At 48.8% G+C, this 11,465-nt stretch overlaps 1 long non-coding RNA gene across 1 annotated transcript in view; it reads right to left on the bottom strand.

Moving 5' to 3' along the window:
- The window catches only part of LOC118530699 (uncharacterized), an 85,385-nt gene extending 73,954 nt beyond the window's left edge, over positions 1-11,431 (bottom strand). The window contains exons 1-2 of the long non-coding RNA XR_004914777.2: positions 10,980-11,431; positions 9,395-9,679 (exon numbers count right to left, since the gene is read on the bottom strand). This is a non-coding gene — a long non-coding RNA (uncharacterized LOC118530699). The remainder of the gene's footprint in view (positions 1-9,394; positions 9,680-10,979) is intronic.
- Positions 11,432-11,465: the final 34 nt, after the last annotated feature.

Raw genomic sequence — 11,465 nt, forward strand, 5'->3', positions numbered from 1 at the left:
GGCACTCTTTGCCAAACTGTGAAGTTTGCCAAAACTTAATGGATTTGATTTTATAAAGTCAGCCTTTCAAGTATGGATTTTTAATTTATACATTCATTTATTTGTTCACATGCTTAATAAATATTGATTAGGCATCTACTCTGTACCAGGGATTATTCTAGGAGCAGGCAACACAATGGTGAGCCAAGACAGACACAGTCCCTGTTCTCACGCTGCTAGAAGGAGAGATTCTGAACAAGGTGCAGAGTGGCTTGAAAAGGGAGAAGCAGTGGGTGTGTTGAGAATGTATGGCCAGGGGATGGCACCCAGTCCAAGGAGTTGAGGATCCAGCCTTCCCAAGGAATGAAAGTTTAAACCCAGACATGGAAGATAAGTAGAAGTGGGCCAAGCAGGGAAAGGGGAGGATCAGGAGGAAGAACAATGGGCAGACTGATGCCCACAATCTAAGTCTAGAGTCTATGAGACCTAACGAACTGAAGACATCCAAAAGCGTTGATGAGTATGGCAGAAGGCTGGGTTATAGTGGCAGGCAGGGGCCAGATATGAAGGACCATTTTATATAAGTCCGGGTTGGGAGCTGGGATACGTCCTTACTCCAAAGGGAAGCCATCCCAGAGCCTTAAGCAAAGGAGTGCTTTGGTGCTGGGTGGAGAATGGATTGCCTGAAACTCCTGCAGTGGCCCTTGGGTCACTGCTGATGGCTATTATATAGCATGAACCCCACAATAAGACTTACTCCAGCCTACTTTAAACAACTGAAAGAAACAAACAAACATACTTTATTAAGCATGTGAACAAATAAATGAATGTACACTGCACCTCTGTGCTTCCCACTGTCTCTATCCCAGCCTTCAGAACCATACAAGGAAAACTTAAAGTGGGGCCATAGGAGGAATACCTCACTGTCCTATGTACTAGAGCTTTGTAATAGTGATTCTTCCAGCATACATCTTCCAGTGTTTTCTTCTTCTAGATTATCTTTACTCTTCTTAGCTGTTTGAATTTCCGTATGAATTTTAGAATCAGCTTGTCAATTTCCACAAAATATAACCTGCTAGTATTTTTATTGGGATTACACTGAATCAAAAAATTGATTTGGAGACAACTGACATCTTTGCAGTACTGAGTTTTCTGATCTATGAACATGGTCTAGCCCTCCCTGCATTTAGGTTTTCTTTAATTTCTTTCAATAATGATATGTCGTTTCCAGGGAAGAGGTCTTGCACATGTTTCATTAAATCTAGCCCTGGATATGCGATGTCTTTAGGTGATTATATGTGTAAATACTAAAGATATTAATTAAAGGAAATAATGTCTGGGGAAAGTACTTTGCAAAATGTAAAACGTTATACAAACTTGAGATATTCTTTCCCACCAACATTACTGAACACATCCTTTTGGAAAGCCAGTCAACACACCCCCTTAAGGAATTTTTCTCAGTATCTATTGATTAACCAAGATGCTGAGGCTATCCAACCCAAACGGCCAAAAAACAGTGACATCAGAGGCCAAGAGGAGAGTTACCGGCCTGGAATAAACTCTAAGGGAAAAAAAAAAAAAAAAAAAAAACGAGTTCTCAATCTGAATTTTAATTTTACCCAACAGCCACCAGATGGCCTGTGGGGGCGGGTAGTTTTTCAAAAAGCACATCATTCAATCAAAACTCAGGGACTGGACACACTCCATACAATATCTCACTCAATCTATGAGCTCCTGACACCATCGCCGAAAATTAGCCTAGACCAGCCTTCAGTGGGAGCTGAGTGCTACCTCCCATCTTCAAAGAAATTCTCATCTGCAGAACAGACAAAGGCCAAGCCTGGCCTCTTCCTGGGGCCAGTCCCTGGTAATGCTGATGCCCTCACTGTCAGTGCCTCTGAGTCTGAACTAGTGACTCACACCCCCTTCTCTGAGCCCAGCCTCAGAGACACCCTCCTTCACCTGCCAAGCCCTGCCTGCCACCAACACAGCTCTGGTGCTCACCTCTTTCCATCAGTCTAGAGGAGAAAATGGCCAGAATGAACCAGAATGAAGCCTCCAGGACATGAAGACTGTTTATAAAACACAAAAAAAGAGAAAGACTTTGCTGTGATTTACCCCCACATCATTCCACTCCAGTCTCTTGGATCCCCCCTCGATCAATGTAGCAACAATCGGTACTTGCTGAGTCAGCAAATATTTATTGAACACCCACCATGTGCCAGGCACTATTTTAAACACCAGAGACACAGCAATGAACAGCACAACAAAAGGTCCTGTCTTCTTGCAGCTTACATTACTGAGGGGAGAGGTGTCTGTGCCCTCAGGGATGATGGAGAACAGCAGGTAACAGGACCAACAGCTACAAATCAAAAGGATCTTAGAAGCCTGGGGTCTTAGTTTGGGTTCCCCCAAAAGGACGTCCCAAGATAAGGATTTGGGAGTAGGTTGCTTATTGGGGAAGTGATCCCAGGAAGCATAGGTGAGCAAATGGGGAAGTGACAGTGAAGAAGGAAGACCATAAATAGTTTGTTAATTTCCACCGTGGGCAACTGAGGCTCAGTCCTGGGGGACCCTCGTAGAGACTGTATAGAATGTGCCTCACAAGTACCCCCCTGAGGGGCAAGGAAGCTCAAGGGTGTACCCACCCACTCCCAACCTCATTAGCCGAAGGTCCCACCAGGGTCTTAACGCCCTGGCACCCCAGGCAGAGACAAAAGGAGGCCATATGCAGGCACGGAAGTATCTAGAGGCGACCTCTGAGATGAGCGACAGGGATGGAGGAGGCACTGGAGACATCTTGTTCCCTGTGATAGGCCCAGAACCCAGTGGGCTTTCAGGGACATAGTAGGCACTCAATAAATATTTGTTGAGTAATTAGATGTTTTATTATCTGGAGATGTCTTTAAAGCTATTCCAAAGTCTGCAGGAGAAAGGGCCCTGGATGTGAACCTATAAACAGTGGGCTCAAAGCACATTAAGCTGTGTTATCCTGGGCAAGTCCCTTCCCCTTCCTGATCAGTCTTCACAGTCATAAAGCAGAGACAGACACCTGCCTTGCCTGCTCCGTCAGATTGGGATGAGGAGCCAACAAGAGAAACTCTGCCAAGGTACTTGGGAAAACCGGACTATGTTAGAACAATTTTTGTTGTGTAAAGAGCCTGGAATATGCAATGAGATCTGCAAAAGGAGATTCTGGTCAAGTAAATTCTGAGTCTGTTTCCTCACTTATAAAAGAGGCACTGTGATAACCAGGCCACAGCACGGCCCAGAGTGCTGTTCGGGGGCTCAGGAGGCAAGATAATGGATGTGGTGTGCTCCATCCCCTTCTGAAACTACACTAAAATGACAATAAAGGGATGTGGATTTTTAAAGGGGGGGGGGATCATAAACCCATGATGACAAAGCAACAGGAGAGGAAATGATATCCACAAAATTTTGGAAGCAGAATAGATGGTCAATTAGCAAATGGCTTAGCTAGTAGGGAAAATGAAATACCAAAATCACTAAAATCCAAGAAGAAAGGCAGCTTGCCCCAAACACAAGGCACCAGCACCTCGGGAAGTTAGGGTGCAGATGGGCAGAAACAGGAAGACTGGCTGAAAGGCTTTTTAAAAAGTTAGAGCTCCAAATCCCCTGCTCAACCCTGGTGGAAACTCTGAGGGGTGGGTCTAACTGTTTGTGCGTGAGGAGCCCCCTGGTCCTGATACACACTCAAGTTTGAGAAGCACTGCTTTAGGACATCCAGCAAATGCTATCAAGACAGTGCTCTATTCCTGACTCTGTTGAAACCTTGGACCCTGACCTCTTCATATGGTCTGTCTGTGATGGATGAGAGCAGGCCAGGTCACCCTTCTCTCTCCTCTCCAGGGACGCTTCAGCTATCCCATCACTCCCTCCTTGCAGCACAAAGGGATGGAACAAGGGTCCTTTGTGAACCAGAAAGAACATGAATGTCAAGATATCTTTAAGAGTTTCATCTAGGGTCTGTTTGTGCCCGCTGGTCTGACTCCGTGGCAGCTAAAACGCCCAAGCTTCAGAACTAATGGTGCCAAAGGGACATGACCCCCAAGAGAAGGGAGGACACAGATAAAATGACCTCAGAACCCAGCCCCAAATATTGTGCTTATTTATTCTATGCCTCCTACAAAATAGAATGTTATTTCATTGCTGGCCGATGCAAAATAATGAGTCCCTTGTGTGCTGATCTGGAGTCCATATGTCACCCATTTGTCTTGCAGCCTGACTGCGGGTTCTGCCCCGCTCATAGGAAGCCCTCCTGCTAGCCAAGCACCACGCAGACCCGATAATTGCCCTTTACTGGGGGAGGATCCACCAGCACCACCAGAAACACTGTCTTCCCTCCCACAGCCTTCACAGCCCTCACCATCCCCCTCCCCAACCACCATCAAGCCTGCTGGGGCCCGCTGCTGCCTGTGGTTCTCCTGGGAACTCATCCAAGGGGCGCATAAAGCCCAGTGGGCTGCCAAATGAGGGAAGGACACTCTTAAGAGACAGTAGCATACTGAGGTTAAGAGAGGCGAATCAACAAGGCCTGGGTTCAAATCCTGCCTCTGCCACTTTGCATAGGCATGAACTGGGGCATGTTGCTTCCCCCTCTTCTGGCTGGCTGCCATCTCCCTCCCCACCACCATGGAATGGGGATAGTAAGAACCCCTTCCTCTTGGGGTGCTGTGAGGGCTAAATGAGTTAACCATTATAAAGCCCTTAACACAGCCACACTCCAAGTGAGTGCTGGAGGAGCGTACTTGGTGGTAGCGATGGTAAACAGATTCTCTAAGAGCACCCCCGGAAAGGGAATAGGGGCCAGAAGACAAAAACGAGGCATTAACTGCAGGCTGAACGAACAGAGGCCAGGAAGGACCTGGCTCCCGAGGACGCCTGCAATCCATGCAGGGCCCCTTCGTGCACGGCAGTCCCATGGTGACTTGATGCGGCTGTTTGTTTTGTGTGCTGACACAAGCACGTCACGGGGCCAGGGGGAAGACCAAAGTGGAAACTCTTTGTCCAGTGGAAAAACAGTAAGCAAGTGACTGTTTTCCTCCTGTCTTCAATTGCCCAAATCCTTGTCTTATTTACAGGATTCTCACAGGCCCAGGTGGAAGACCATTTCTTTCCTACCACCTGTGATTCTATGCCAGGAGTCACAATGGGGCAATGCTACCAGCATCTCGTGGGTAGAGGCCCTGGAGGTTGTTTAGCCTCCTGCCAGGCACAGGGCGCTCCCCACAACACAGGATCATGCAGCCCCAAGTATCAACAGTGCCTAAAGCCAAACACTGTTGCCAAGATTAAAACGAAGCTCTCCCTTCTCTATGCTCTGCAAATACCTTGTTTGAGCCTGTGTTGGGGTATTGGCCTGACTCCCCGAGATATGCTAGTTAGCTGGTTGCATCCTGGTACAGCGGGAAGGGCCCGGGTCCTGGCTCAGCCACCCGCTGGCTAAAACCCAGAAACAGTCATTTAGCTTCTCTGAGACCATTTCCTCATTTGAAAAATGGAGAATTAGAATCCTAATTTACAAGCTTACGGGCAGGGTTACATAGAATGTTGTGCAGAACCCCTGGCACGTGGCAGGTTCCCACCAAGTTATCGGGACACATCTCACTAGATATAACCCAGAAGGTCAAGTAATGTCCTGCATACGTCTGCATCTTAGGCTATGCCATGCATGTAGTAGGCGCTCGGAAATTGTTGAACTAAAGTGAAGTGTTCCCTGGAAGCCAAGGATTAAGAAATAAACCCAGCCCATCTCGGGGACCTATACATGGCCCCACACCTTTAAATGGTTTTGATTTAGTCTTCAGGATACACCAACATCTCAGCCTCTGTGTCTCCCTGTCACCAAGTCCCAGGCCCTTCCAGTGAGCGGGGACGCTGACACTGGCCTTTCCATTCTTTCTGGGACTGCCAGAGTCTTGGCCACTGCTTCGGGCCATTCCTGGCTGAGCAACTCAATAACCCGCCACCAGCCAAACACCTGCTCTAGTGGAGGCAGAAGAAAGTCAAAGGAAATGCCAGTTTCCTAACAGGAGGGATGCAAGCCTGGAGAAGTGTGATCTGCCTGGAAAATGAGAGTGGTCAGCCTCCAGTCCTTCAGATTGAATGGAGACTTCCTAAACACATACCCAGTCCACACCCAACTGCTGACATAGCTCGGCTACACCCGGGAGCAAATGTGAACATACCATCTCTACCTCTTGCCACCGCAAAGCTTTCCGCGGCTCATCTACCACCCCTTTTCTCCTGCTGATGAAGACATCAGGGAAGGCCTACTGGGCCAGGAGGGAGACCTGACTGCAAGTGTGAACCCTGTCTCTAACAGGCTGTAATTCAAAGGAAGTCCTGTTAGCTCACTGAGCCTCAGTTTCCCATCTGTGAAACGAAACCTGCAAAGATCTCTACGGTTCTTTCTGGCTGTGATAGTCTATGCTCTTTCTATGGCCAGTAGTGGCTTGGCTCCCACAGAGACCTGCTAAATGCCATACAGACAAGCCCTGATGCAGTCCAAGGGCAGCCCTTCTGTTCTCCAAGGCCAGAATCTCCTATTACTGTACGAGGTGGCCCACAGAGAATGGCAGGGGACACATATCTCCCCCACTGTTCAAGTTGTTTGGAATGGACACAATGAGCCCTGTCCCTTCACAGCCCCCCGAGGCCAGGCCAGGCTGCCCAGGAAGTATCAGGCAGGGACTCAGATTGCAAAGATACATGGTGACACAGACATTCTGCAAGCCCACAGGAATCCAGGCCAAGAATAGATAATGCTTCTACCAAGCATATATCATAATTGCTAGGTATCTAAGAGCTCAGTGTTCCAGGTACAACACTATTCTTAGCTGCTTCCCCCAAATCCCTTGGTAAAAGGAATCCAGACACAACCATTACGTAAAAGAACTCCACTCCCAATCCCCTCATCTGTTTTATCCCTGAATCCCCCTTCCCTCCAGGCCCCCAGTACTCTCACTGAACTCACATCAGCTCCAGGGTGATCCCTGACACACGAAGGACTGCATGTCACCTCCACAGAGCTTTCTTCCCTCCACAGATCGAGCACCATGCCCCTGTCTGCTGGCTGCCCTGCACTCTTGACTATGGATAGGTGCTGGGTGGCGAAGGGGAAAGAGTCAGAAATCTGGAGCTGGAATCCCAGATGTACCAACCTGGACAAGTTTTAATCCTTATCCTCTTTGCATCTCAGTTTGCTTCTCTATAAACTGGTGTCACCAAACTCACTTCATAACAGTGTCCTAAGGATTAAATAACACTGCCTAGGAAGTGCCTGACCTACACTAGGTACTCAGAACAGGCAGTCTTTTTATAAGGATTTCCCCGGCTTGCTGAATAAGGCAGGTCCAGGCACAAAACATGCAAACAGTTTGAGAAAGAAGTGATTTAAAACCAAAAGTTCTTTTGGTTTTGGATTGGATTCTCTTTGGGTTAAGGAAGAGTTGACTTGTTCTTCCTTAAGAATTTTGCATTTGATCAGCTAGATGCCACATCCATGGAGAGTTCTGATGTTACCATAAGGACCCTGAGGTCAGAAACACACACACACACACACACACACAGATTCAGGTTTTCAGGTTGTCTGAAGCAAATCACTTCCCTAGCCAGACCAGACTGTCATGGTTCTCCAGCCCAGCAACACATTAACATCACCTGGGGAGGTCTTCCACCCTAAGGGGCTGCCAGCCCCATCCCAAACCACTTTCACCAGCGTCTCTGAAAGTGGAGCCTGGATATCAGTACTTCTAACAGCTCTCAAATGATTCTAACATGAGATCCACTGGACAGGATCTCTCCAAAGTCCCTCTCAGCATCCTAGTACCTACAGCAATGTATGATTCAAAAGTAGACACTTAGTATATGTTTGATGAATAAGTTAGTGAAGATTTTGACTCAGGTTTTTTGCTATTTCCCTATTGACGATGTATGAGGTAAAAGAACAAACAGTTGAATTGCAAATAAGAATCCTGGAGCGGTGGTATCCAATAGAAATTTCTGCAATGATGGAAATGTTCTATAATCTGTGCTGTTCAACCCAGTAGCTATAAGCCACATGTGGTTCTTGAGCCCTTGAAATGTGGCTAGTGTGACTGAGAACTAGATTTTTAATTTTATGTCATGTGAATCACATAGCCATGTGTGACTTCTGGCCACCTTACTGGACAGTGCAGACATAGAGTGTCTGCCTTTCACAAACATACCTAGAGCTGTGCCCCTCTATGCCCCTCTTTGACTAACGGTGCCCTGTTTTCATTTAGGGCAGCCCCCTGCCCCTACTGACTTTTTGGTCTTTTGCGGGCAGCTCATGAAATTGCCCTGCCCTCTTCCAGCCAAGGGGTGGGCCCAGAACCCCAACTCAGTCAACCAGACTCTCCTTTCCAGGAATCTGACTATAGCTTCAGTGTTGCAAGAAAATGAGTCGGAGCAGATTAATACCAATGTTGATTCCCTAAGACACTGTGTATTAGTTTCCAGAACATTACTCCCTAGTGTGACAGTAATAAGTGAGATATGATGTGACCCAGGCATCATTATCATCATCATCGCTATCATCATCCAAGCACATCAGCAGTACCTAGCAGCCCTGCATGCCGGCTCCTAAACCACGTACTTAAGCTGCCTACCTTCCCTGTGCATCATTTCTCCATCTGTAAAATGGAAATTAACTCATCCAAATTTCTTCCAGAGTTTTTGTAAAGGTGGCAAAAGAATTAGTCATAAGAGCTTTGAGCCAAATGAGGGAGTGACCAAAGTGTCACCAGAGGTGTTGTTTCCTGGGTATACGTATGGGGAACCGTGGGAGGGTTTGATGCAGGACCCGAGATCTGGGCCCCGTTCACAAGCTCTGTGACCCAGGCAAGATACGTGTCCTTGCTCAGCTTTCTGCTAAAATGAGATTAAGGCACATCCCTCTCTAGTTTCACCATTTTCTCATCTATTTGTATGCCTCTCCCACCTTGCCGGACATCTGTCTCCTCCTCCTTCTACGAATATATCCCAGAAAACTCTAGGCTAGATCATGCTGGCCTTGTATCCAATTCATTTCTTCTTTCCCCAGCAACCCACTTAACTGGCAAGTTGCCCTGGGTATGCACTCTCATAGCTTCCTGGACTAAGCCTCTGGCAAAGCACTTTACTAGAATCATGTTTAACCATCTCTTCCAGTAGTAGACCATAAGCCTCACCAGGGCAAAGCTCACGTTCCTCTTGTTCACCACCGTTTCCCCAGTGCCTCGTACAGAGCCAGGCACATGCTCAGTAACTATTTCCTGTTAGAATGTTTGAATAAAGACTCCAAATCCATTTTATTATTTGTCATTTCAGGAAGTGTCGTTTCACAGAATTAATCATCTAATGCTGCATAACAAAATACCCCAAAACTTACTGGCTTAAAGCAACAATGATCGCTTCTTATCTCTTGTTTTCTGTGGGAGAGAAATTCAGACAGGGCACAGCGAGGTTGGCTTTATCTCTGCTCCTTGTCTACGACCTCGGCTGGAAGACTCAAAGACTGGTGGTGGAATAATCTCAGTTCACCACTTATCCGATGAGTGATGCTGGTTGTGAGCTGAGAGCCTAGCTGGGGATGTCAGCCAGAGCACCTCCTGTCCTCTCTCCATGTGGTGTGGGCTTCCTTACAGCAGGGTGGCTAGGTTCAAGGGTGGCTGTCCTGGGAAAGTAAGAAAGAGACAGGAGGAACGTCTCCTTTTTATGACTTGAGCTTGAGAGTTAGATAGCATCACCTCCACCACGTCCTGTTCATTAGAACATCAGTCGCTAAGCCCAGCCCACAGTCAAGGGGAGGGGAATTAGCCAACACCTTTTGAAAAGAGAGGTGGTGAAGAACTTGCAAACATGTTTAAACTACCACAACCACTTAGCTAGGGCAAGAGGCCAAGTGCAGGGTGAAAAGTAAGTGTCTAAAGAAGGCTTCAGTTCAAATTATTATCTGTTTATATCTGTATATATTATCTGTTTATATCAAATTATATCTGTATATAATCAAATTGATTATATAATCAATTATTATAGCTTGAAGGAATTGCTCTCTGAGAATCAATTTTCCCATCTGTACGATGAGTAGGTTGCAATTGTTGGTGCTTGGTGGTTTTCCTGCTCGGAGTCTTCTTGCCTCAGTGAGCTTAAGAGGATCGCCTCTTACCTAGCTTTCTTGAAGTCCCATGACCCTTCCCATCACTCATCACCCTTGGTTTCTGACCTTGGAGGCAGCAAGAGGTAGCTACTGGAGCTCAGGGGACCTAGGAAGTTCAACACCAGGGATAACTTTAGGGAACAGAGGAGGAACCACTGAGCACCTCCTGATTCTCCAGGGCCTTCTCTGTCCCAGCCCAGGTGTAGAAACCTCAGCTTGTCAAAGACGGGGTGGTGAGAAATGCAGCAGTTACAGACCTAAACAATCCACATATGCGGGTTGGCAGGCCAGAGCCCAGGAATCTGCATTACCCCACCCCCCACCCCCACAAGACTGTCATTCATACTAACTCCTGGTGGGAGAGAGGACAGAAGTCTTAAAGCGCCCATGGCTGTCTCCTTTAAAGTTCTTTCCCTCCGCTCCCTGTTCGCGCCTTTTCCGCGTTACTGCTCCGTGGAGGGGGAAGAAAAGGTTGCCTTGGGTCTCCGCAGTCCTGGGCCCACACACAGCAATGGGCTGTCCTTTCCCCTTCTTCTGAGCCGGCTGGACCCTGCAGGACCGTCGCCTCACACTCCCGCGGGACGTGCGGTTCCCAAACCCTGGGGCGCAGCGGCCCCTCTGCCCGCGGCGCGAGAGCGCCCACCGCCGGGTCCAGGGAAGCCAACTAGGGGCGAACCCCGCGCCTGCCCCTCCCACTGGTGGAGGTCTTGGGGTGGAACTGGGTGGCTTTTAACCCTTTCGCTTCCAGAAGTCGTGACCCTAACCCCCAGATGTCCTCCTTTAAGGAGCCCGCATGCCAGGAGGACTCTGCGCTCACCCGGGGTGACGAGCTCGGCTGATAGATGGGGAAACCGAGGCCCACTGAGGGAAGCGATCTGTAGAATGTCCCGCAGGAAACTAGACTCTTAACTCCTGTCTAGAACCCGGTCCTCCAGGCCGGAGCTCTCGCTCCTACCCCCTGAGGGCCCCTGCGAGGTGCTTCCTTTAGGAAATTCCCGACCGCGGGCCTCCCGAGCCCGGAATCTCCGTGCCGTTTGCGCTCCGTGCAGCACGCTGCGAACTTCCTCCGCGGCTCCGCGCCGGCTTCGCCGCGCCCTGACAGAGAGGTGAGAGCCGAGCGGGCGACACCTTGCCTCCTAGAGATAACTTGGGGCGCAGGGCCGGCCGCGGGAGGCGGAGGGCCCGGCGGGAACGCGCTGGCCCTTTAAGGGGGGGACGGAGCGCATGCGCGGCGCGGGCCGGAGCCGAGCCCGGTGGGCGGCGGGCGGGCAGGCAGGGGACGCGCGCGGCCGGCGCAAGCTGG

This window comes from Halichoerus grypus, chromosome 8 (assembly GCF_964656455.1).
Source record: "Halichoerus grypus chromosome 8, mHalGry1.hap1.1, whole genome shotgun sequence".
NCBI lineage: Eukaryota > Metazoa > Chordata > Mammalia > Carnivora > Phocidae > Halichoerus > Halichoerus grypus.